This window comes from Acanthochromis polyacanthus, chromosome 15 (assembly GCF_021347895.1).
Source record: "Acanthochromis polyacanthus isolate Apoly-LR-REF ecotype Palm Island chromosome 15, KAUST_Apoly_ChrSc, whole genome shotgun sequence".
NCBI lineage: Eukaryota > Metazoa > Chordata > Actinopteri > Pomacentridae > Acanthochromis > Acanthochromis polyacanthus.
This window is the reverse complement of record NC_067127.1, coordinates 9,889,449-9,916,869: the sequence shown is the minus strand read 5'-3', so window position 1 is coordinate 9,916,869 and position 27,421 is coordinate 9,889,449. Positions and strand designations below refer to the sequence as shown.

General features: G+C 40.3%; 1 long non-coding RNA gene across 1 annotated transcript in view; it reads right to left on the bottom strand.

The window, feature by feature from the left end:
- LOC127537638 (uncharacterized) overlaps window positions 1-27,421 on the bottom strand; it is a 161,426-nt gene that overhangs the window by 57,854 nt on the left and 76,151 nt on the right. The gene's annotated exons all lie outside the window — the stretch shown is intronic.

Below are 27,421 nucleotides of genomic sequence, written 5' to 3'. Positions count from 1 at the left end.
GGTATCGAATGTCCCTCATCTAATGCAAGCTATGGGCCTTTGATCAAAAGAAAAGTAAAGAGTGGGGGGTCAGACAGAGTGTTTATGTGCCCAGAGAGTTCAGACATGAGGGCAAATACACCTGCCACATACCAAACAAGTGCATACAGCTGATGAATCAAACCCATGCTCTTCGCTTTAAACTTTACCAGTGGGAAAACATCATAGCAGTGGGTGGGGAGTACGATCATAAGAGATATTATAATGCATTTCTTTTAAACCGTTTCACTAGGGGTTTTTCCTTCGGTACAAGTGGCCCATCTCCGCTCCTTCAGCGCCATTGATGGCAACATCCATAACCTGTCCTCTGATATTTCATTCCCATACGGGTGCCATGAACCTAAGATGTAATCGATACAGAGACACACAGGCCTCCTGTGTTATTACAAGGGGGACAATGTCTGCTCAGCTTCCCGTGCCGTTACACAGTTCAGGCTTCCAATTAACCTGAGCGGATCCCCATGCCAATCACACAGGGCTTCTATCGACAAGCCGCATGAAAAGAATAATGTTGTTAGGATGATGTAGCTCATGGTAGGAGGGCTGCTTCTCCCCCCTCTCGGTACTGACAGGGATGAGTGTTGTAGTCATTTATCACCTCCTCTCTGGTCACTGAGGGGCCAAACAGGGCTGCACGCCTCTCACACCCTCCCTCCAGTGGACCACAGTCTGAATAAGTCTGATTACAATAATAAATCAGAGGAATGTGCCTGGATTTCGCTGCATGTTGTGGAATTGTTCTGAGCATTTTTGAATTTACTCCGCAGTGAGATGTAGTCAGGCGGTGTTTCGGACGAACTTTGCAGGCAGATGGAATAAAGAGAGCGATTAGCCTGTTTGTTCTGAGTGTGTAAGTTGAAGAATTGCAGGGATGTGCAGCAGATTAAGTAGGTTTTAAGGAGTCAGCGGCAGAAACTGATTGACTCATACAGAACAAATTAGAGGATGATTTATAGGATAATTTATCCTCTTTGGATTCTTCATCCTCTCTTCATGTTTGAACCTTTCACACAGCTTTACCTCAACTGTTTCTCATATTTATTGCTTTCTTTTTTTACGTGTGCGATAAACACAATTTTCACAAATTATCCAGAACATCTCGAATTTATCAGTCGGCTGCAGAGACAGAGCAGCATCAAAACTGTGTCACATTTGGTGAAGTAAGAGTGCAAACATACATGAACGATAACAATCTAATCCATATGTAGTGAACATACCTGTTTGTTGTCAGCGGTGACATTTTTTTATAACTCCTGCCTGAAAACAGATGTGCTGTAACTGTCGGAGTGGGACGAGAGATCAATCCATTTATTTTCCCATGTCTACTGAGAGACAACATACAAATTGAGACTGTATCTAAGTTACAATAGCAGCCAAGTGTGGCCTACTAGGATTTCAGGAGTGATTGAGGGTGTGTTTAGATGCTCAGGGCCAAACTCTAAAAGCATTGTTACATTGACAAGGCCGACGCAAAGAAAGAATGCCTCTCTACATTTACTCCCCTCCTTTCTTGGGCATTGCTGCCACTGGCGACTTTGATATTGATTATTGTGAAACAAAAATCAGCTCAAGGAGCACGATCATTAAGACAAATGCGGTTCCACTCAATGCCAAATGCACAAAGACCTGAAATTCTCTAAGACATACCTCTGAGTGTCAGACCTTAGGAGATACAGAACACCTCGGTCCTCTACACACTTTAATTGTATTTCAGGATTCTATACAAAGTATCCAATACTGCATTTGTTTTCTTCCTTTTTAGATTAATTAAAACACTAAAAAATAGACAAGGAAAAGAATCAAGTCTTTCGATCCTTTATTTACAGCCCTAATATTCTCCATTACAAGCAAGTCTTGGATAAAAATGACACATTAATCAAAGTTTTTAAGCATCATTAGCAATATGCACATAAGGCATCAAAAGGAAAAGTCCTCCTAATTCAGCAAAAATGTCTCCTTACCTATAAAAGTATAATTTGTATCAAATTGAGAGAATAACTGAATCACAAAGGATGAAAGGGAGATAAATATAGATAATTTCCAGTGTGTGGTCACTTATTGACAGAAATAAACTAAAGTGAAACACAAAGCTCCAAATAACAAAGCATTTGGGAAGTTTTTATCAGCAGATCTCCAGCTGAAGATGCCGATTCCAGAGATCAGATCATCCTTATCATCCACTGCATGTTCAGGATATCACAACATTATTGAGCTCCATAGTTTTATTACAGTTCCAGACAAAGCCAGAAACTGCACTGTGTAGGACATACAGTATATTATGCACATTATTATGAACAATGATATTCCAAAACTTTCCTCGTAACCATGATCAATTTTTCTTGTTTAGCGCAGACACAGCTCTGACTTGAGGATGTCAGTGCAGATTTAATGTGGCCCCCATACCTTTAAAACTTTCCATTTGTTATGTTTGGTCATCCCATTAGTTGCCATTTATTATCATTAGCGTGATAGAAGCCTCTTGCTTGCAGAGGCAAGAAAAAAAAAAAACTCTACATTTTCACATTAGACAGAGCTCCACTGGTGCGTCAGATTAATGTTCCTTTCACAAAAACAGAAAAGGTAGGTGGAACATCAACTTCAGGAGCAGCACCATAACTATTACATTATGTTGTCTGTTTATTTGCTTATTCCCTTGATGGTCGGCTAAGTCCTGCCATTTTTCTTATGATGTTTAGAAATAAAGCTCCTCTTTGGTCTAAGTGCATTTTAAGAACCTGTAATTTATGCTTTGCTTGTTCAGTAATAGCTTCAGCATCAGTTGGGCTATATTTAGCTACAGGTTAAATTAAGGAGCTAGTGGGGAACAACAGATTAGAACAATTTCATGCCTCAGACTTTAGGAAGAATCATCGTTTTTGCATGACTGTTTATAGAAAGATGACTGATCTGATCAGGAATAATGTGATAATTTGCAATTTGCATGATAAAAAAAAGACATGCCAGGCTCGCTTTGGTCTTAAACCTTCAGAGACAGAAGTGAAAAACAAGCAAACAAAAAAGAATAAAGAAAGAAAAATAATAATGAACAACTTTTAGGAAATACCTTTGACCACAACAAAGGTCGCTGTCAGTGTAAACTAAACTGAATCCATCATTCAGGAGAGGGCAGGTCTGGATGTGTCGGCCTCAGGTTCGTGTACCTGCCCTGCCCGTTGTGAGTGATAAGTAACATGCCCTCTAGTAAGCAGGACAGGTGTGTCACTGATTCACTCTGTTTTACACCAAACGTGATTAATGGTTTTCTTAATGTATTCGTGGCAGTAATAGAAGTCCCTCACGACTAACCTTGCATAAAAATGCAAATGAATAGAGACAAACTGCCGAAAAAAACACAACGGGCAGGGCTAAGCCTGGAAGCCTTGAGAAGTGGGTGTGCATATTTCTTTATTTCATGGAGAACAACTTAAAATTGCAGATTAGCCCTTGTTGTGTTGGCATAATTAAAGATCTCGAGGCTTCCTGAGAAAAACGTAGAAGGCCATCAAGAATCCAGAGAAACAAGTAAAGCTTTTATATTGCGTATGTTTTATTTGATCCATTTGTTATAAGCAATTTGTGACTTATTTAATTCATATTAAGTATTAAAATGACTAATTAGCAGCTTATAACACTTGACAGTGTAGTTGTAAAACAGTATAAGAGCATCAATGTGTTTCTCAACAACTAATCATATGAAGATGATTTGCAACATAATGTAATACAGCTGTTTAATTTTAGTTTTACATGAATATGAATTATGGTGTACTTAATATGTTCGCTATTATATGTATTGTGTGTACTTTTAGCATAATGGCTTTTCTGAGTATTTACACTTTCAAAGTCAACTATGCCAACAATGAAGGCCACAAAACGCATCTGAAAGCTCCTGAAGAAATACAATAAATGGACCTTGAACTGAGGAAGTCCAACATGTCTTCATAAGTTCTTATACACATATAAAACTAACATGTAAAAGATTTGCATGTGTACATAATATTTACATTGCTACAGTTGTGGATTAATATGAATGTTCTATATCATGGAATTTCTTAATGTGGATTGTTTCATTTTTATACACCTAAACATGTTTGCAGCTACATGTTTTACTATTATTTATAAATACTTTATTATAATCTACACTGAACATAATGCTAACTATTGAGGGATTATATTAAAACATGATCCATAGTAGAGGAAGTGAAAATATTTTCTAAAAGGTTGAAAAAAAAAATCCCAGTCAATGCAAAAAGAAATGTCCCTACAGCAAAAGGAACACATTTGCCACATTTTGATCTCGACACAAACAACATACTACAACCACAGTCAGAGCTACACTGGATCGCTTACATTGAATAATAAACATTTCTGAAGTTTACTTGACAGAGCACATCATGATTGCTGAGGCAGTCTGTTCATCAGTAAGTTTTTTCCCCCTCTTTTATCATCATAAATAATGTTGATTAATTAGCAAGTCAAAATGGCTGAGGATAATCCATGTAGAATATATCACTGTCAGGAGAACTGTTGAATATTGCATTTACACCAGGAGCATTTTAATTACAGAAGTCTTAACATATTAATTAGGCCTCGGAAGGAACAGAACAGTTGGAAGTGAAGTCCTGAGAAATAACTTTTGGACTAAGATTCTGAAACGCGGCTGTTTTCGCTTCTTATGTATTTGTTCCTCCTCATTTCTTCATTTTGAGACTTGGGTTCTCTATAGTTTGCATTAGTACAGTAGTTCCACTATTTGCACTATTTTGTATTCTCAGTCCTGCAACACTTGTCCACTTTGCTTCATATATAGCACTTTGTTGATTTTTTTTTATTTTTTATTTTTTAAAGAGTATTTTTATCTATTTTTATTCTTATTTGCACTGCTGCTAACTGTCATGTTCTTCAAAACAAATCTCGCTGTACTTCTGCACAATGACGATAAAGTCTCTTTATCTTTAGTAATTGCACTATTTCAATACAGACTTGTCTTGTGCTTCGACTTAAGGCAGGACTGTCTACTAATTCTTTATAACATTTAATTACACACAAAAACTACAAGAAAAAAACAACATTAAATTGATAGCATTAGCTCAGTGCTGTCTGTGGCTGCAAATATATGTGACAGAGTTTAAAAATATATATATTTTTCTGCAAAAACTATACTTCAACATCAATTTCTGAAAGTAATTTTTAACTCTATATGTCACATGCATGTATAAATCAACCACCTCTGCTATGCATCGTTCAGAGCATATCATCTTTTATATTCTGCATTTTTGTTTGCTGTTGATTGTTTAACTTATCGTTATTTTGTTTAAGCCTTTTTAGCTGTTCCATTCTGTTCGTTCTACATTTCTTACATATCATACAGTTACATATCTTTAACTATGGAGTGTAATCAACCATTTGAATCTGACTTTTCTGTATATTCAACAGACTTTCTACTAAAGTGAAACTAATGGTTCCATCCTCAGTCTGTTTCACTCAGCAGCAGCACATTTAGGAAGCGCTCTGAACAGTTTTACGCAAAATGCAGGGAAATAGATTTGCTGCATAAAACTACAATTCTCCTTACATTATGGCCACATGAGTAAAACACAGCTGATATGCTGCCTGTGTGGGCAGCTGGATTGATTAGAACGTGCGCATATCTGTTCCATCAGAGGTGTGACACACCTTCTGTGCAGACACAGCTTAAAACAGAGGGATTGTTTTGTAATGGCTCTGAGTTTAGTAATCTCTCCAGGCTCCAAAAAGCATGTCTTACTGCTTTATGAAGCCATGACACAGGCCCACTCATATCATCATTCATGAAGCCTGCAACCAGCTTTCTAACACAAGAGCCCATCAGAGCCAATCCCATCAGATGATGTGGGGCAGAGATGAAATTGGGCTCTTTAAGTCCCTGTACCGTAACATGCTAATGCAGGACAATGACTCGCTCATTGCCTGCTATTATGGAATGTACTGGAGGTCCAACATGAGGGCAGTGACAGAAATGATTGTAAGATACATGAAAGTGAAGACTGGGCCTCCTGTAAGTCTCACCGTCGGGTGTGGTGTTGTTGAGGGAGATGCTCTGAAGTTGGAAAAATGAAGATTGATGTCTTGCATTTTTTTTGTTATTAATATATTGATGGTCCTGTCAAAACATTACAAATCAGATTTTTCCCCCTTCTATATTGATACATTATCCCAGGTAATTGATGAAAATCCTGTAAAACCCCTTAATTTTTTCCCTTACATGCTATTTGTCTGCCATCTGCTCCACTTAGAGCTCCCATGGGGACGGTTGTATTAGGCTGAAATCACTGCTGATGAGTCCTAAATGCTCACAAATTTAGTACTTTTTTTTAATCACACCTATGTGCTAACGAGTGTGAGCTGTATTCTGTGAAAATGTAACTATTTCACAGGGATAAATATAATTTCACAAATTTAAAATACAATATGCTAATACAATATCATGCAAAATATAATAAAAATATAATAAAAGAATATTATTTAAACTGACACAAAATATGTAACACTAGACTTTCAAATTCTTCACTCTCTTTTGAGTCTACCAGCATGCCCAGCTCTGTAACGTAAATTAAGAATTCTAGAAATAATTCATTGAATATTTTGTGCAACTTCCAACAGCCCACAATAAAACCACTTGAAAAATGGCTAACTTTCTAAAAAAACAAAAAACTATTTAAAATCAAAAAGAGACAATACTATAAATTTTAAAATACATCTTTGAAGCTCACTGTGTAGTCACGGTAAGAAACAGCAATAGATGCTCTTAAATCGCAACAGAAATGATAAAGTCAAATATCTCAACACACAGCAGGCATCTTTTTTACTTAGTAAAAAAGCAATTCAAAAGACAAAGCAGTCCAAAGAGGAACGTGTTCTTCTGGAAGCCATGCTTCATCAGTTTGTGTTTTAAAGTGAGGGCCATAATGAACTAATTAACAACCATAACGTCACAGATGGTCAGACAGTCACGATGGCGCTGCCTGAGTTGATTTTTTTTTCTAACAACTTTCCATTTTATAGACTGAACTATGTGAAATCCTGAGTGGGTTCCTCCAGCATTATAGAATATACATTCAATCTAAAAGATGTATGCTTATAGGATGAGTACTTGGATGGGGTTGGGGGGCATTTAATCTCTCCGTAATCATGACGGGCGTTGATGTGAAATGAACTGTAGCCACTCTCCTTGACCAGTTCGTAGTGGTCAGCGGTCCACGTCCGGGATACTAGATTGGATTTATTGCTACTGGGCCAAAGGTAACAAATACATGCAATATAAAGGTGAAGATGGATGCCATTATCACTAGATGGATTTTGTGCCCATCATGAGGGGCAACCACACGGAATAAATTGATACTGCAAGCGATACTTTTATATTAGGATTATATATCTTAACTGGACAATTCACTTACAAGAAGGCAAAACAGGAAGCGGCTGAACCAAGCATCTCTGCAGACAAAGAGGGACAACTTTAGTCCAAAACAGTTTGTGCTTCTTCTTCTGATTATTCAAGAATTTGTGTCATATCGGTCACAGTTTACCTTTAAACGTATCAAAGAATCAGACAAGTCAAACTCTGACTGCTGTGATTACTCAAAAACTATTATCACCCCCAGAGGTTCCCCTCAGCCGAGGTTAGAAATATCTTCATCTCATCAGCAGGGTCGGCTGAAGGTTCCTGGGAGTCCTCGGAGAGATGAGATGAGGTTATGAGAGGTCATGTAGAACAGCTCAGTGTGACAACAAATCAGAGGCCACCCCTCTGGTCTTAGTCGCGTGAAACAAAAGGAAACAAGGAGATGAAACTCAAACACAAACCTCTATGGGGCAAACTCCATCACCTCAGAGCTTTGTGCAGCAACAGTGACTTATGGTCTCATTGTGTCAACATAAAGGATCATAAATAGAGAAAGGATTTGCCAAATGGGATGCTTTTTAGGCGCTACAGCGTTCTACTTGTTCTATCTTTTTTTTAAAAAAAACTTCTAAGTTTGGCTACTGAGACTCTGCCCATTGTGATCTTTTATTAGGAAAATAAAGAAAACCTACATATATATTTTAAAGTGTTTGGTAATAGATTTTTAATGTTCATTTGTCTATGCCCTGAAGCCTTGGATCTTTGACATTTGAAATAATTGTTGTTCGAAGGATCATCACCAGGGGAGGGTTGTGAATAGTGTAGGGACGATTTGAGTAAATGACTGTGTCAGCCTGTTTATTTGTAACATGATTGCCTCGAGTGCTGCCGCAGGACAGCTATTAGAGGGTCTGGCCATAAAGAGATAGAAAGAAAAGCCCAGCGATCACCCAAAAGTTAGCACTTAATGTGACAACTTATCAGACAAAAGCTCCCCACAGAGAATGGGAAAATGAGAGAAAGCGAGAGAAGGAGGGAGGGAGGAAGACATCATTGCCCACGGACAGAATAATATAATATGATGAAGGAGAAGAAACTGTATCATAATCATAATTATCTGAAATGGCGGCAGTGTCAAATATCACATGTCTATTCAGAGTCCCGAGCTTTGCCCCATATGTTTTAGCATATTGCACAAAGCTGTCCAATCCATGTTGGCCTGAGGGGAGGTAGGGAGCAGAGGACAGCCAGGCCTGTATTTAATTACATGACTCCAATACCTCTCGCCTGTGGCAAAGCCTGAAGTGTGAGCGAAGGGTTTTATAATGTGGTCTGTAAGAGCTGCTAAACAAACGCTGCTGGTCCCAGTGGACCGGAGATCATGAGAGGATGCATGTCACTCCCAAGATGTAAGCGCATCAAGACGAGACTGAGAGTATTATGGACAGAAAAAGAGAGGTGGGCAAACAAAGGGCAGTAAGGATGCGTGTTTTAGTTGTGTCTTAAAGTAAATAAATACAGAGCTATCATTGCTGCTGTCTAATTATCTGTATAAATATGTATTTTCAATCAAAATGCATTAAATTCAACCTTCACAATTTTCATTTGACAGTTATCCTGAGGTAACATTTACTAAAAACAAAGTGAGTATTCCATTTCAAACTCAAAAATCTTGCTCAATTTGTGGCTCTCTCTGCCAAATCGTAAAAGATTCTCACTCCCATCCATCTAAGTGCTAATTCTGTTGTCCATCTCATATTATTGTAATCTGCTAAAGCTAAATCCTGGCGCTTGACACATAACATACATTCACCTTTTCAATTTTTTTTGTGGACCTGCCGTCATTAAAACTAGAGGAAAATACTACTCAAAGGCACAGACATGTCTAGAAAAAAAGTGCCCCCGAAAGCTCCCAGCCTCCCAAGTCTCCACGGCAACTTTGGCCGAGCAGAAGAATGCTTGTAATCTCTTCTGGCAGGGACGGATCCTGTGGCTCAGGCCGGCTGTGGAGTGGACAGTCCCATTGTTGCTTCGAACCTCAAAGGAGAAAAGGAAGATAGGACGGCAGGCGGGAGGCCGAAAGAAAAGAATTTGGAGAAAAGGGGATGTGGAATCAGTTAAATATAGTGCAGGGGTGAATGGATTAGCGGTGTGGTGTTGACTGGAAGGAGCAGGTAGCATCTTCCTTTAAATCTCCTCATAAAGCTTAGATTTTGCCTGGAAGTACGTTATTTTCTTGCTTTTTAATAAAAAGTAATTTAATTTCATTGCTCCTTTTATTTCGCAAGACAGTCAGCTGAGTTTTAGGTCATATTTTAAATCCCCATTAACTGTAGATATGTTTAGCAGATGTGACTTCCATTCTCGCTGTGGATGATGCGACAGTACAGAGTGCGTATTTGTTTGAAGGGGGCTGAGGGGGAGGGACCAAGGTTTTTTGAGATTATGCTAAATCAGGGCCAGTTAGGAGAGGGGGTGGAGCAGAAGGCCAGACAAAGACTGAAGAGGATGCTGCCACTGGCATTTCAATGGGCAAGAGGGTGAGGAATCAAATAAAGTAGACAAAAAAAAGAAGAAGGAATCCGGCAAGAGAGAGAAAAAGCATAGTTTCTCCTCCATAGCCCACACTTTTTTCTGTCTCCTCAAACAGATGCTGAGGCAGATGGTGGTGAATTAACAGAAGATGGGAGAAGAAGAAATGGAAAAGCCTAAAATGGGCCCATGGAGGGCAGACATTAAAATATTGTGTGTGTATGTGCAACTGTGTGTGCACGCGTTAGAGTTTGCATCTGTGTGTGCGTGTGTCAGAGAGCGTGTGTGTCTGAGTACGCAGGTCCAGGGGAGAGGCTGTTAAACAGTATCTCAGCTGGGAGGACTAAAGAGGATGGGTGGAGGATTCCCAGTCAGAGATAGAGCTCGCGATAATAATCACAGGCGTGAAATTACAATGCTGATATTTGTTGCACCCCAGGGTGTGGTGTGGTGGGGCTATCGGAGCTTGGAGAGCCCACATATCACTAGAGGCCTGCGCTGGCTGACGGTCATCAATGATCAGAAGAGCGGTCCCTTGCCCACACCTCTGCCCACTGTGGAATCTAAATGATTCAGCAGCCACAATGTAAGAAAGATTCAACTGTGATGTTTGAGAGAAGACACAGGAAAACATGGATCAAGATGGTGGTTTCCATCATTCTTGTATTTACTGTTAATGAATAATGTATTCTATATAATGCATCATAAACTATTCTATTATGCATATTCAGGTGTGTGTTTTTATTATTTTTAAAATTATTATTTAATTTATTTTGTTATGAATCAAACTCAGCCATGTTTATTTAATTTTTTTTGATCGCATACACAGGGATTTACTCAGCACTTCTTTAAGATGTGTTCTTATCCATAATTAAAGCCAAATCCATGTCTGGCACAAGAGTATTGATTCATTGGCACACAGTTGGGTCTGTTTAGTAGCAATGTACCCCCCAAAAAAGCCAAATTGCCATCAAACACAATACCTTTCTAATGTAAGAAAATAAAGATTTTAAGTGTCTTAAACAATATTGTAAAAGACAAGGCATACATTTTTTTGACACATCTGGATAAGAAAGATCTCTGTGTTTGTGTGTGTATTTCAATAAACAGAAATGTTTACGTTATATTTGATGTATTGCACGAGAATGTGTCACATGATTCATCCTGATTAGCAGCAACGGGCCATTTGAGGTAACTGAGGTACAGCCATAAAGAAAGTGTGGCTTTAGTGCCACTGAGCAGCTCAGACCTTAATAGAGTTCTGGATTAATTCATGACATAAAAATGATCAGTTGCTGCTGTTTTTTATCTGTAGTCTACATACATGCATCAAATGACTACTTTTATAACAGTGTTTTTACTTTCTATTGGGTTGAGAGGATCCAAACAGCCAAGTAATTTAAATAGGAAAAGAAAAGCAACAACACAAGTGCCCAAAATCTTCTGCAATAAAAGTGAATGGCAGAAATTTGATGCCAAGTGGGGTTAACTACAGGTTTCCCCATTGTAGTTTTTATTAGCTTCTTGTTATCTACTATTGTTATCATTTTTTGTAGTTGTTTGCAATATTTTAAGGAAGAGAAGAACTGCAAAGTGTATTATCTTGAACAGGATAAATTCCAAAGTCTGCGTTTTGTAGGAAAGCTTGAGATTTAAGACCATGGTGTGCACTAGTTGCAGAATATTGTTGCTAATTAAATACAAGACAAAAACATTCACAGATATAATGAGAAGCTGTTGGTCAACTCATTTGTCAACGATGTTGCTTCTATACTTCACATGAGAGCATTTTTGAGCAAACGTAACTGGTCAAGAACAGCTTCTCAGGATCTAAAACATCTTTCTGACGGGATTACTAAACATGACCAAAAATTGCAACTGCATTGAGCAAAATAAGATCAGTTTAAGAAAAAGAAAAGGTGTGTACTATTTACCAGTAATAGACAGCGAGGAACATGTGCCACTGTTCAAAGTAGTTGTGCTTACATGGGTTTATCTATCACCTTGAAAAGCCAATGATACTGACAAGTAGCTGCATCAAAGCCTGAACCAAATGCTAAATGCATTCGTTTTCCCACCTACAATATCACAGAACAAAGCAAATATCCTGGACTTACGGCATTGCAAATTCCGTACGTAAAATCATTATCTGTACAAAAAGGTGGGCACAGTGATCTGACAATTGGTGAAATAGGGAGGTGAAGCTGTTATGTTAATGTAATGCCATCTTAACATCTAAAGTGATTATCCAATTTAAAATAGTGTTGAGGAAGTCAATCAAACAGGCCAAGTTGAATGTCCTGATTACAGTTTCCAGCATAAGTCACTGTGGAAACACTTGCAACAGCATATCCTTGTGAGTTTTTTGCTAACTTCTGATAATTACTGAAAGTTCATGTGTAATCCTGAGTAAAGCAACACCTTCCTGCCGGTTCATCTTGTTTTAAAGTGAAATCAGAAGCATAAAAGTAGATGGACGTATTCCAACAAGAAGATCCTCTTGGCCAACAGCCAAGCTCTGACAAGATATGACACCACATTTTCTTCCATTCACTCAGTGAAAAGGGGTAAAGAAGCTCATTTTCATGTCCATCATCTCCTGCTCTTGCCACTGCCTCTGTGAAAGCCCCGTCCGCCTCCCCCATTTCTGGGGTGAAAGTGAAAAGTAGATGTGTTGTCAGGGCAAAACTGATAATGGCTGTGGGACACAGACTGATCCCAATTGCCCTGCTTTCAGCCCCTGCCACCCCCATGCTCCTCAGCACTAAGGGGTTCACTGACAGATGGGACGGGCCACTGTGGGACAGAGTGCTGATCTGGCATAAAAAGCCCACCAAATAGGGCTTTTTCTTGGCACCAGAGGCCCGCACAAATAGTTTGCTCTTTGGAGCCTTACAGCCTCTATTTTGCAATGCATTAATCATAAACTTCATCATCAAGGAACATGAAAAGTTCATATTTTTAGAAATAAATTCCATTTAAAAATGCGATAATAAAATGTAAGCAAAGAATTAAAAAGTCTTGGAAAACTGTTTACTGCAATAATTTAAGCTCATGTATTTATGTTGTGATGAGAAGTCATGAACTCTGAATGACCCCCTTTAGCAGACCTTTTTGTTTAATATGACTTCTGATTACAGCTCATTATCAGTTTTGGGATACATTCAACTGCATTCCAAACTTGAGGACCAAAGCCAGCCTCTACTCTGCCCTACTGCGTTTAATTTCTGCCATTTGTAAAGGAGCCGAGTGGCTACAATGCATGGTGGTTATTACTTCACAGGCAGTTTTCATTCAGATAAGCTTCACCTCTCAGCAGAGGGAGAGATAAGTCGAGGGATCTATCACCAGAAGGAGCGAAAAGTGAAGGTCATTATGATGTCATCACAAGTTATCCTGCCCACCCCACAGTCCCACAGATTGAATATTGTCCTCTGGAGAGCAGATACAGGACATGAAAGGAAGAGACGAGGGACAGTTACAGAGAGAGAAAGAGACATGTTGACAGACAAGAAGTGAACAGAGGAAAAAAATGGAAATAACATATTACAGTAACACATCTACTCAAAACTATGTTGTTCTGGAATAGGTAATGTATAAGCTGCCTGTTAGATTTATACCAGAGAGAATAGGTTGGTAAAGATGCACTTTATCTTCAGACATGAAAACAATCCTCCTGCTCTGGCACAATCCCAGCAGGGGCTGGTGGGAAATTGCTGTTTTTACATTTCTGTGTCATTTTCCCACAAGGAATATGGATAACAAATGAAATATTCAGCCCGATTGTCTGATTTATTTCTTTTATTATCCACAAATATCAGGCCGACAGTCAAAGAATGGCTCGCCCCATTCAGGGGTCTCTTCCCACTCGGGGCCTGACAGCCTATCAAGTCTCCATGCATAAATAGGTCAGGATTGTGTGAGCACTTTGGGATGTTATATTTTAGGGTTTTCACCTTGCAGAATCACTAAACAGAAATTGAAAATTACCGAGAAGATGTATGATTGTGAATAAGAAGCGAAATAAACAACATCAAATCCATATAAGAGCCTGCAGAGCTTTAAATAACAGGACGTTGCTCCTCATTTCTGATGTCTCCCCTAACCAGAAGTGTGTAATCCTGCTGCAGTAACAGCCCCTGTGTGATGTTACGATGTTTGAAAAGCAGGAGAGACAGATGCCCAGTTACGACATCACAGTAACACAATGAGCCTCATCAGATATTAGTAATTGACCATTAATGAACTCCCGGTGATAGCCCACAGAGGAATAAACACAAGAGCCCTTTGGGACTGGGGGCGGTGGGAGAGAGGGCCTCATGGCATTAACATACTCCCAAGGCTACAAGGGGCTTTTAAATGGCCAATCAATACAGAGCATTAGTTCATCATGCCCTCTCAGGGACCCTGGAGGTGTCTGTGTTAAGAGGCAGCACAAAAAGAGGGAAAAGTGTGCTGTCAAGAGCCCTTTTCTTTGTGAATGATGAATGTGAGAAGCCAAACATGAGCTAAATTAGTTGTTTCTGGAGGTAATTTCTTATTATCCTAGCTATCAGAGAACAAATTTACATTATTGTTGCCCTACATAGCTGCGAAAAAGTACATATATATCCACCAAAACTCAAGGTTTCCACCTTTGCTGCTCACTCCTGAGAAGCCCTTGTCTTTTCGAAGGCAATACAACATCAACATTTTAACCGCTACTGTAAAACCAGGACAAGGGCATCACAAATATCATGTGACATTTACTGTACATATCCCATTAGATAGCTATGAATAAAGCTAGACTTGCTCTACACCAAGCAGTTTTATTCTTAATTTTCTCATTTGTGTTATATGGCACAATGAAATGGATATCATTACATAGAATAGCACTATCATACAAATACCATGCTGTGTCCTTGAAGGCAGCATAATAAATGGTTCATCACTGGCAACCAAATGGCAAGACAAATTTATGGCTACTGATCTCGTCTCATCATCAGAGCAAAGTACTCAGTAAAATTTCATTGTAACTTCCAGGAAATAAATAAATTTGCCCCTTGACCTTGAGGAAAAAATCCCCTCCCAGCCATCCAGCTGAGATGATGGACCCCTCTGCCTCCATCACTCCCCCCTCTCTCCGTTTCAATCACCTCCATACATCTTACCTTCTTGGCACTGTGTCCATACATAGATAGTAGGCTAAAGATAGCTATCTCACCTTCACTAGCTCTACCTCGACCCCCCTGAGATTTGTGCAGCGTCTCCTCTGTCTCTGCTGAGACCCCAGCCCCCCTGAGGAGCAGCACAGATAGACAGAAAGGGGGGCGAGAAGACAGCAGATCTGGAGGGAGGGAATAAGTGAAGAAAGCCAACGAGAGTCGAGGTGCAAGAGGTGGAGGCGGGACAGGCGGAGAAATGACAGGAGGGGAATATGCATGCAGAAAGTCTCAGTTTAAATCAAGATAAAAGACAGAAATAGAAAATAATAGAGGGAACAAACCCCTGGACGCTGGCTCTCTCTAATGGAAACACATGGCTGAGGGCTAAGGTGTTGTCAGCAGTCTGCCTGCGCACTGTGACATTCCTGCCTGATAATCTGGCCTGCCATAAAATTAGAATAGCAAATACCCCACTGACAGAGATGCATGTCCTCCCTCTCTTGCCCCACCATAAAAAACTCCTGCCGGTGTCTCAGAACGCGACAAACTTCAATTTAAATTTACAGCTCCGCAAAAGGAGAAGTGATATGCATTCAAAAATTTTAATAACCTATTAAGTTATGACTTCAATTTCATTTTATGAATATTTTCCTTGGGGAGCGCTGCCATCACCGGAGAAAGACAGAAATTTAAAAAGATAAATAGTGCCATTAATCTATAACATTTCACTCCCATTATTCTTGAAAATGAGAAGTTATTTTTGCTCAGATCGTCACATAATTAGCTCCTTATACTTGACTTACAAGCCAGAAAATGACCATAGTTTGAAATATTTGAAGTCTGTCATTTTGGCGAGGAATAAAATCATCATTTGTCTTAATATATTGTCTATGTGACAAGCAGTATTTGAAGTTGATTAGGTTTCAGTAGCTTTATTAATAGGAAGTACTGGATCAGGGGGAGGTAAGTCCTCTGTGTGTGTGAGAACGGCGTGTTGTGAGATGGAATTTGCTGCAAAGGTCAGTAAGTCTGCCTTATTTTGAAAGATCACTAAGCTATAAATTCTCCAACGTCATTTATAGTCCAACATCGTGCTTTACTGCATAAACTGGTTTTAAGCTGCAAAACTATTAAACAACTCATCACAACTCCACTTTGTAGAGGGTGAATGTGGGAGTGCAGCAGGGTATAATAGCTTTAATCTGTCTGTTGTTTGTCTCATGGGCATTAAACACCATCTTGATATGAGTGAGACTACAGCGCACACAGGAGGGGGTCCTCATAATATTTAATAGGTCATCAAAGGGAATGGGGGGTAGACTGCTGACATTTGCCTGGATAGTTAGGAGAAACCCCAGGAGTTGTCATATGACTCATTACCAGAGCACAGTCGACTTGGTTGCATCATCGTTCAAAGAGACTGTCTGGCAGGGAAATCATAATCCGACAGATATAACTATTCAAGTCACAATGGCCCCATTAAGTAGCATGAGATTTTGATTCTTGTTTCCACCCTGAAAATAGAGACTAATCAGTTAATAAAACTCTATTACTGCCACCGTCAATGAGATAGTTTGCGGTCATTAGAGTGAAAAACCCTGTGAGTACAGCGGCCGGGGAGCATCACAAACTGCAGCTAAAGCAACCTCCCGCAGACTGGATTTTTGGCCGTTTCTCTCTCTGAAGAATCTAACCACCTGCCTCACCATCCTATCGCCCACTACCTCTGGTCAAAGATTAAAAGCTGAAGCCCTACAAGTCAAAAGAGAAGAAAGGACATCATTTGGAACAGCGAGATTTTCCATAATCGAAAAAATGAAACATGGTGGCTGGGCCAGCTGCTGACCTCCTCAGGCCTCCTGGACAGCAGGTGTCAGAGGAGGAGAATGAAAGTTAAAGTGAACTCTGCTGTCTGTGTCATATTTAAATAGTCCTAAGATATTATGACAAATTAATATTTGTCACAAGTAAATGAATTGAACAAAGCTGTTATAAGGCACATAAAGTTACTGTGAGTTTGGGCAAATAACATTTTATTGCAAGTTAACTGTATGCAGGCTGTTATGTTACAATCAAAACAGAGGATGTATAAGCACAACCAGTCGTGTCTAGGAATTTGCTGTTCTTGTTGTTAATGGAAACTCATCATGAAACCTTAGGATCTGAGTTGTGTAGATGGATTTTTGATTTAACACCATGCGTGGGAAATTTGTGGATAAATGTGGGCTGTTTATGGCTTTTTTTTATAACAATGTTGCCACAGCAACAAATGTGTCATCCCCTGCTAGCTTGTCAAGTGATGCTGAGGCGGTATTGTGAATGAACTGAAAATATTGCAGATCTATTTTAAAATTAGAGTTGAATTGGAATTAAGTTTCGTTGTACTACATGAAAGGCGGCAGCTCTATTGTTTATACTACCTTTAGATTAAAATTAAACTAAGATATCTGGCCCAGTGGATAGACTAGGTTAGAGATTTTTTACATATTAAAACAGGGGAAATTGTGTGGACATAAAATCCACAAATAGATGTAATAATTTTAAATGACATTCAAGCTCTAGCTCTACGAGAATGCAACCACATGAAAACATGGACATCAGCTCATTCTAAAGATCGTTATCGACATGTTTCTAGTCTTTAGTGTCAACTAATTTCTGACTTCAATTCACCAAAACCTTCTTTGCAAAGAAACAAACAAAACATGGACATTTCAAAAGAGAATTCAACTGTCACATTTGCGACCCCTCAAACTGGACAACCCTCATACCTCTGCACAAAACAGCAGTACAGCACTTAAATGCCCCTCACACATTGATTCCTCTCCCGGGGGCCCAAACCAATTTCTCTTGTTTTCAGACACTCTCCCTCCCTGAACCTGCTGTGGCCATCACAGACATTCATCCATCCGCCCAGGATGACTATGACTGATCTAGCCACCAAACGATCAATTTGTTTGCTCTCTCTTTCTCCTTCTTTCTTTTCTGTGTGCGTCTTTCTTTCTTTTCCTTCTTTCTCTTCGTCTCCTTCACTTCATCCTCTTGCTATTTTGTTGATGTGCAGAATATGATGAAAAAGTGAGAGTGCGGATCGCTTTGACACCGTGGCATGTGAGAGTAACAATGCAATCACTATTTGACCTTGGAGAACAACTAATTCGTATGTTCATCCATCTAGATTTTTGACACATGTAACTTGTCATTTTAGTGAGAGCCTACCGATCATCCATGCAAACATACAATAATAATTCTTTACTTGCAGGATTTGATCCCTGAGTCATTGACAGAAAGTAACCTCAAAACTACACTGTAAGTTAATTCAGAGTGGCTTCAGTATGCCTGATTTGTTCAGTAGTATATGTCTCTCCTTCATTCATTAAGCTGTAATTGGATGTGATTCTCATCCAGGAATGCAACATCCTCAGATTCCTCCAAGGCACGCAGGGTGATGATGACAGTGCTAGAAAGAGCTGTTAATCCATCTTGTAATTGCACCGAGCAGATTGCAGGGTTGGACGTGTCTGTGAAAAGGCTGCAGAGAAACATTTGTCACCAGACGAGAACAATAGGAGGCATTATGTATTTGGGTGTATGTGCGTGTGCAATGAAAGCCTTTGTATGTATATGCGAGGGTGGGGCACTGCATGTGTGAGTCTGGGTGCGCTAAATGAAGGCAAATGTCTTGTTTGTGCACGTGATTCTGGTACGTGCATTAGTATAAGGCTGTGTGTGCGTGTGTGTGTGTGTGTGTGGTGGGGGTCCCTTTTCCTTGCTATTCACAGACAATTTGTAAGGCCGGCTGTTGAAGTCAGGCCGAAGCGCACGGAACAGCTGGAGCCCCTCCATGATTGATAAACGTGGCAGCAAGAACTTCATCTCCCCCTGAATGAAGACAAAGGCCCCACAAAGCTCAGCCAGTGTGTTACGCCTGCCTGTCGTTAAGTGTGGACTGCGGACCTGCCCTGGTCCTCAGCTGGGGGAGTCGAGGTGCCAAGAGGGAGGTCAGGACCCAAACTAATTACCATTTTATGACAAAACGGTTCTTTTGTCGTGGTTATATAATTGATTTACCTTTCAGGGGGAGATCATTATGAAGTGGCTTTGGGAGGGTGGGATTTAAAGGGAGCAAAAAAAGGGGATTAGCTTCACTTGTACATGTGCTCAATGTCATGAAGGTGAGGATAAGCAAATGTCTACAAATACTAATGTGATTGCTAAAGGACTTCAAACGAAGAGAAATAACAGAATATTTATATGTGAATGGATGTGAAAATGAATAACGTGCCAACAAAAAAATAACTAGACCATATATCACTGAAACTCTAGAAATCACTGACCCCATGCGTGGATTTGTGCCATGAGCTATGTGCATCAACCATGGAAATGACAGTCAAAATCATCATCAATTGCGAATGATTAAAAACATATCACCACGTTGTATTGATTCTGGCAGATACCAGCACATTTTCCCAGAGACAGATTTTAACAGAGACGTGTTCAGAGGTCCGCTGCCTCAGTGTCGTAAACTTTTGCCTAGTTTGTGACCCATGCAGGACCAGGTCAGTGAGTCAGAGCAGGGCCAGCTCTGTCAAAGTCACCAAGGGGTGATAATTGTTACATTAGGCTGTGATGAATCCCACCCAAGAATCTGTTTCCTCTGACTACACATTGTACAGGCAATATGTGTTGTGACATTTGGATTTTTCATTTTAAGCCGTTTTTACAGTCAAAGAAAGCTTCCTTTGAAAACAGTGATTATTGCTGCTTTCCAAAATGCGTTATTTGCTTATGTGTATAACCCCCTAGTTGCAAGTGTTTCCTTCTGTGTGAAACAAATGATGTCTTGTGCTTCCAACTTTCTTTGTTTGACTCAGAGAGCAATGCAGCCTGCGTACATCCATCCTTGACCTATTTAATGGCTGGGTTCTGTTGAAGACTCGCCGCACAAATTGAAAAGTTTTCAGTTGCTAAGTGAAATGTATGGCTCTGCCTCCGGTCCAGAAAAATTGGGGATTGTTCTATTTTAATTCCAAACTCAATTCCAGACACGCTGCGACAAAGTGGATTTCAGGCCCGTGCTTGTCGACATTTCAGCTGCCAAGACACACGATGAATGAGTGAATATTGATGAACACAAAAGATGCACCCGGGCCATTTTTTTTCCTGTTATTGTCGGCGTGGAGGTGGGGAGAAGAGCAGAGAAGAGGCGTCCTTTGGATCCCCTGGGAGTGAGGAACCCCTCTCCATATTCACAATATTCCCTATGAAGTTCAGAAAGAGATATCAATCTCACTTTGAGGCTCTGGGCCTTCATTTGTTTGTGAGAGAAGCGGAGCGCTGCTCAGATGACTGTGCCAATTCTTCAAATCCCACTTACAGTAGGAGTTCACACACACACGCACAGTATACACTGCAGAGCATCTGCCACTTTCCCCAACCTCTGTGTCCCAGGCATCAGTGTCTGTAGCAGTGGAGTCTGCACTGTGGCGCTCGAAAGCCTTGATTGAGGAAGCAGTTGTAGCTCTGTCAGCAGCTGAGAGTTAGGAATAAAAAAGCATAGCATGGTTGTTTGGGCAGAAGCAACACCAGCGTTTATTGGATAAATGGGTTATCTTTTTGCCCGTGTGACATTATTTAAAGTAAAAGGTGAAAGAAAGAAAGAGGGAGAGAGAGGGCAAGAAAGAGCTAGCTTGCTGTCAATGAAATTCAGATTTCCTACTGGGATATTTTTCTCTCTCAATAAAAGGTTGATAAGCCACTGACCTTCGATTTCATGTACTTCCAAATTAAAATACACACTCAGACCTCTCAACTACACTACATCTGGAAGCAGTATTTTTTATACGGACAATGAAACATTAACCTGACACGCCAGACGGATTCTAACACAGAGCTTTCCGAAAAGTTGTCCTTGGAAACTTTTTGGAAAAAGGGAAGCCACTTTGAAAACGTATTTGTCAGGTCACTAAATGAACTATCTGTCTGTCGTGTTAACTTCAACTGTGGCACCTCAAACATGTCTGCAGCTGGCAGTATTTACTCACAGAATGCTAATCTGTGCATAGCTTCAGTCCTTGCATGATGGATTCTTGCATGATCTTGTGAATCTCATGAGAATCCAGCTGTGTTTCAATTTAAATTAAATATACAAATTTAGTAAATAAAGGGCTTAAAATGCTAACCGTAACATCAACTATCTGTATCTGGAGAGCTAATTGAAATAAATCCACCAAGCTGAATTACAGGTGATGTGACAGAATGAAACATGTCAAATGAGGATAAAAGATCACGTATGTATTAATATTTTCATGAGCGTTATTTTCATTAAGTTCACCATTAAAAATTGAATCATGTCTCCATGTTTTTTTCTCAAACACGTACCGCCTATTTATGTGAGATGAAGAGAGTGTTCGCCCCTTTTTGGTGCTCTGGGCTGATAATCATGATTAGAGGTAAGAGAGCAATTTGAGGGAAACACATGCTAGATTGCCACAGTGGAACATTACACTCACGTTCCTCTTGTGGATGCGAGCATCCCAGCTACTGACAATACAGCAGGAAGGACCAGTAATGATTCTAAGAAGTGAAATAATTACATGCATCCCTACAAATACTGCCATTGTTCACCTCAATGAACACTCCCTCTCTGGGTTTCTCCCTTTCTTTTATTGTGTTTGGTGCATCCTCATGTGCAACAAATGAACCATCACTGCTGCCAGATACTGACATTTCAAAAGGTAGCGTTGGACAGATTTCAGTGTATTTTTGCTTTGCTTCTATTTTTAATGCTTTTATTATTTTCTTAAAATTGTATATTTCTACTCTGTCTGTCTGCCTTGGTCCCACTTCGCACCAGCTTTGCTGCTCTCTCCTAAAGACACCGCTGTGTCAGGTGTCCAACCTGGCTGTGGTTTGGTTTTAGCAAGGCAATGGGCCATGCAGGCCTTTTTTTCCCCACAGTGGGATTCTGAGTGGAGTCTTTGCCCTCACATGCGTTCAGTTGGGCCTGCTTTACCAACACTATTGATTGCAGGTGATGTTCTGGACTCAGTCCAGCTGACCTCGAAGGGGAGTTAGATATATCATTGTCCGAAGAGGAACCTCCAGAGACCAGACAGAAGCAGCACACGTGTTAAGCAGTCTGACTTTGTCCAGCCACTACATCTGTCAGCGCTTCGGACACATGCATCTGGCTGCTTAGCACAGAACATGAGATTCACTGATTTCAACTGTGAAACCGAGAAGAGATCCTCCACAGAAAAATGTTCACGTTTCGGCTGCTGTGTTACTTAAATGACCGTCCATGCACCACGTATTCTTCAACTGCTTCACCTTTTCCTTTTGCCTGCTAATTAGAAATCTTAATATGCAATCATGTTAACATTGGGTCTAATTTGTGCTCGGCGCCTCTTTGTTTCGTACACACCTCACAGCAATTGATGGATATCCAATGAGACGCAGAGTCCCTGCCAAAGGGAGTAGCTCTGCAGCTTGTGACACATCGCTGAGGCTGGGGGGAAGTACGCCTTAAATTAATTAACATCGGACCTCTTGTAGCTGTTCACTTCTGTAAACAAACATTTTAATATGCAGTGATTAATTAAATCTGCCAAGCTTCTCTGCCCCTCCCATAGATCTTCCTTCACTCTTACTTTCCCCATCCGGTTAAAGAGTTTATTATGCGCTGTGTAAGATTCACAACATCTCCTCAAGTTGCAGATTTCAAAATGTTTAACTGCAACCTGATGAGCGACATTATATGTCTAGACTCCCATTTGCATCCAGAGTTCCCATTTCAAACAAGGTGGATGCTGTAAGGAGAAACGGTTACTTGGCACTTGTGAGGAATGGACCAATAAATCGCACATTGCACCAGTCCTGCCCTCTTTAATAGCTTGTGGGTTCTGGCTGTGAGAGAACAAAAGGTAGCAAAGCCTCTTGGGCTACTTTGACCGACTGCAATGAATAATGGTCGGTCTGACAGATAGTCACAAATGTGTGTTTTTGACATCCAATATACTGCACTTGTCTACTATGTGTGTCTTATTTTTCAGACCAATATGATGTTAACAGGAAATTAATCTTAAATTCTAAAATGCAGACTAAATTTAGTCAACTGCGATCAAACATCCATTTTCCCAAGCACATAACTGTTAATCTGACTGCACTATAAGTATAGGATTATGTGTAAATAAGCCCAGACAAATAGTAATACATGTTAATTCTGTAAATGATTAAACAGGCATTGAGTGGAATCTGCGGGCCAACTATATTAGAATACAAGTGTGCCAAAAATCTGTGGCTTAAGCAAGATTTCTTAGTCAAGATAAATAAATTCAAACACCTCAATAAATCCCTCAAATTATCTACAGTGGATAGTTTTGCATTTATCACATATTGGAGAAAAATAAATAAATAAACGAAAAGATTGCATGAGTTTATGGAAATCCAACATCAGCAGGGAATGGATGTGGACTCAAGGGGCATCACTGCACAGGTAAGCTGCTTTTGGAGGGTTCATGTAAATCCTAAAGTCCAAAAGTCAATTACTGGGGCATCTCAAGCGTGTGTTACTGAAAGACTCTGATGTTTTATTGAAGAGAGGCTTTAATTCATCGGGCTTCTCAGCTCCCTTTCATGCGGCTTGGAGAGGGAGAGCATGGTACCTCCTTCAGATGGCCAGTGTCATATATCACACACACACATAGAAAGAAAAGAGGGAGAGAGAGAGAACACACACTAATGCCCAAAAACAACTCTCAGGTGGTCTGCTTCACTCCACTGACCAGACCATTACCCCCTACACACACACACACACACACACACAAAGACCACACAGACTAAACAGGAAACTCTAACTCGACCATTCAGCATCTTGTGTTCTTCCTGTGCTCCATTATCAGCGTTTCAAATAAGCCAAAGACTCATTTTGATTAGCAAAAAAAACCCCATCTTGCCATCACGCAGTACTTGCTTCACTTCTGGGCCCTAAGATTTAACTGAAGTGCCTCTTTTTTGATACACCTTGGTAGCTCATTTCATCGCAGCTGGCTCAATGGTTTAGGGAGGTGGGAGATACTGTGTTATCCTGCCATCGCTACCTGCTGATCACAGCGTGTCTCTGTGCTTAAGTCCCGCTGGAATATTCATAAACAAATACTCTTTGCAGGCTGACACACACCATCACGACAGAACGAGCGCTCTGTCTGTCTCTAATGTCTCCACAGCTGGAATTAAGTCTCATGGTGGCATTGCCCAGAGTAAGGCAAGCAGACAGCTTATTTTTCCACTGTGATTAGCCAAACTGTGCTCCTCATATACAAATGGAAATGGGATGTGCATGAGTGTCCCCCTCTCTCCTCACCCTCTCTCTCCCATCTGTCAAGACAATAGATTTTAATCTTTAATCCATGAGCAGCCATTGAATACTGGGGGAATTACAAATTACAGATGTTTTACGGTGTTTTTTTCTCTTTTTTCCTCCCATAAGATGTCCTGCCCACTGTCTGTCTCCTCTGTTCGGGCCCTTCAGCTACCTACTATCATGATGTTAGAACACACAAAGGTGTTCGCACTCTCGCGCTCGCCACAAACAAACACGCACAGCGGAGAGAGGAGAGAGACACACACACGACGTACGCACACTTCACACACTCATTCTGTGCCATCATGGTACCATATGACACTGTCATCATTTGGTAATTAAACCCTTGCTGGCTTTAAATATGAAAAGCTGGCAAGAGTTGATGATGATGATACTGGCTGTCGCTCAGCCCAGATTTCCAACAAACCATCCAGACACCAGGCAGGAAACATATTGTCACGTTGTTGTCTTAGTTTGGCCATCCATTTCCCCCCCAGAGGAAAAAAAAGACGCACAACATGATACGAGATATATAATTGGCTGTTTATATACTGTTTAGAACTGTAATAGTAGTGGAAAAGTGTTGAGATTTTTGTTAATATGCTTCAAAAGGCTGGGGAAAAAAAAATATCTGACTTGAAGCCGGTGTATGGTGTGATAAATGATGGGCACAGCCTGGTGCATGGAGTTACAGTGGCCTCCGAGCGAGGAGAGGGAGGTGGTGCCAGGGAGAGATGGGGGGGCACGAAGGGTGAAGGGAGGGAGGTTTATTTAATGTTCAGCCCATGAGCAAGTGGGACACTATTTAAAAAAAAAAAAAAAAACGGGGGCGAGAAGGGGAGGAGGGGTGGCGGTGGCAGTGTGGTCGGGGTCTGAGGATGAAGGGTGGAAGTGCAGGTGAGAACTTTGGCTGTGTGTGGAGGGGAGGCAGGAAGAGGTGGGGGGTTTTAACAGACACATACCTCAACATTAACCCGACCCCCCCTTCATGATCCGCCACCAACACACCCTCCCTTTCAGCCCGCTGGCAATCTTGGACAGAGTAGATACTGTTGACCAGTCTAATGGACTACGCCATAAGATCTCTCTCTCCCCCCACTCTCCACAACACTGTCCCACCAAAATCACTCCTCTCCTTCAATTTTCAATCTGCCTCTCCTGCAGACTCCGGTCATAACCCGTAAATGTGGTGTGTGGCTCTGAGAAGAGCTTAGGTTCCATTACTGACAGCCCACACAGCTTTATGGCCATTTAAGATCCTCGATTTGGGTTCCTCCCATTCGGATGCTCCTGCAGACCCCCAGTGTGTAGCGTGAACACATAGAGGGAGGAAAAAAAATACTTAGGAAGATCACTGATGTCCAGGTGTTTCTAATATGACACAGCAAGTGTGTTATCTCTGTCAGTCAGTTGTTGTATCATTATAAGTTGTCATAAATAACAAAATAAATAACTATATATCATATAAATATATAAAAATACACAATTTGAATGAGATTCAAATCTACAAAGCATAAGAACAGCTAATGAACACAATTATGCTTATATATTTACTTTGTTTTTGTAGTTAAAAATGTGTGTTTTTCAGTCGCATTTTAGGTGAAATAATGGATTTTTACATGATCTATTTTATCAAAATAAGTACGCCTGTCATGAAAATCTGATGTTTTCAAAAAGCACCCGGTCTCCTGTCGAAATGGCATTTTAAGTAAGGAACAGATCTTTTCAAGCTCAGTGTAAAGTGTTCCATAATATCCATTACTGGTCCTTGGTCCAGTGGCAGTCTTATTGCCATTTCTGAACTTCAAGCACTGTAAAGAGTCTTATAATACAAAATGTTTGTTAAATAGCCGATAGAGAAGCTATAATCTTTTAATGTTGGATTTTATAGCTTTACCACGCTCTGTCGTTCTTGTGGATATTGTAATATTGCATTTTTACTGGTTATTCATCTGTTAATGTTCCAGTTACTAAGTTTTATACTCTCCCTTATACATTTTCTTTTTTGTATTCCCTTACACTGTTAAACACACAGAGAAAGTTTCCTGTGGGAAGTTTGTCTTTGGTGAAATCTGGCTGGACTGAATGTGCGGTTTTTAGTTTAGCTTGGATGCAGGGGAAGCTGAAAAAGATCAAGTAGTGAAAGATGCTTTGAAAATGAAAAATTAATAGCACTAGTGTGTGTGTGTGTGTGTGAGTGTGTGTGAGAGAGAGAGAGAGAAAGAGAGAGAGAGAGAGACAGACATAGAAAGAGAGAGAGAGAGAGAGAGGCCTGCACACAAACTGCCACAGCCTACTTCCAAAACAAATATTACCACATCATTGTTATTATTTATCATAATTTCCATGCATGCGTTTTTCTTATGCAAAATCGTACCAAATAATTTCATATTTTGACAATTAAAATACAATATTAAATATATATAATAAAAGTTAGTTTTCAAATAAAATATGTCAATTTAAAAAAAAAAGGCTATATGCTAGCTTATGTGAAATATGATGTTTACTAATCAAACTGAGTGAAACAGTCGATGACGCAGCTGTTTCCAAAATAAAATCGCTTTTTTTCTTTCCCTTTTACACATTATAGGCGAGTTTTAGATCCTTTTAATTCGGCACCTGCAACAGTCTGTGTTCTTTTGATTTCTATTTTTCTCGCTCCTTTATCAATTCGTAGCTCATTGGAGCAGGGTTGCTTCCTCTTTTTGTTGTCGCCTAAACCGTTTAGTTTTGGATGATCGGTCAAAGATTCTGACAACCAGCGGGGAGAAGCTCGACGCCCAGCCGGGGAGGGAGCGCAGGAGGCCGGACAGATCTACTGGGCTGCATCGGGGAGACGCACCATTAGACAAGGGAGAGCCATGCCTCACAGCGCGGGTCGATCAGGTAAGGATTTCTCCCTCTGCCTCATACTAATGTCACTGTTTGTTTGCAGGTATGTTGGCTGCACTGTGCGGGACAAGACTG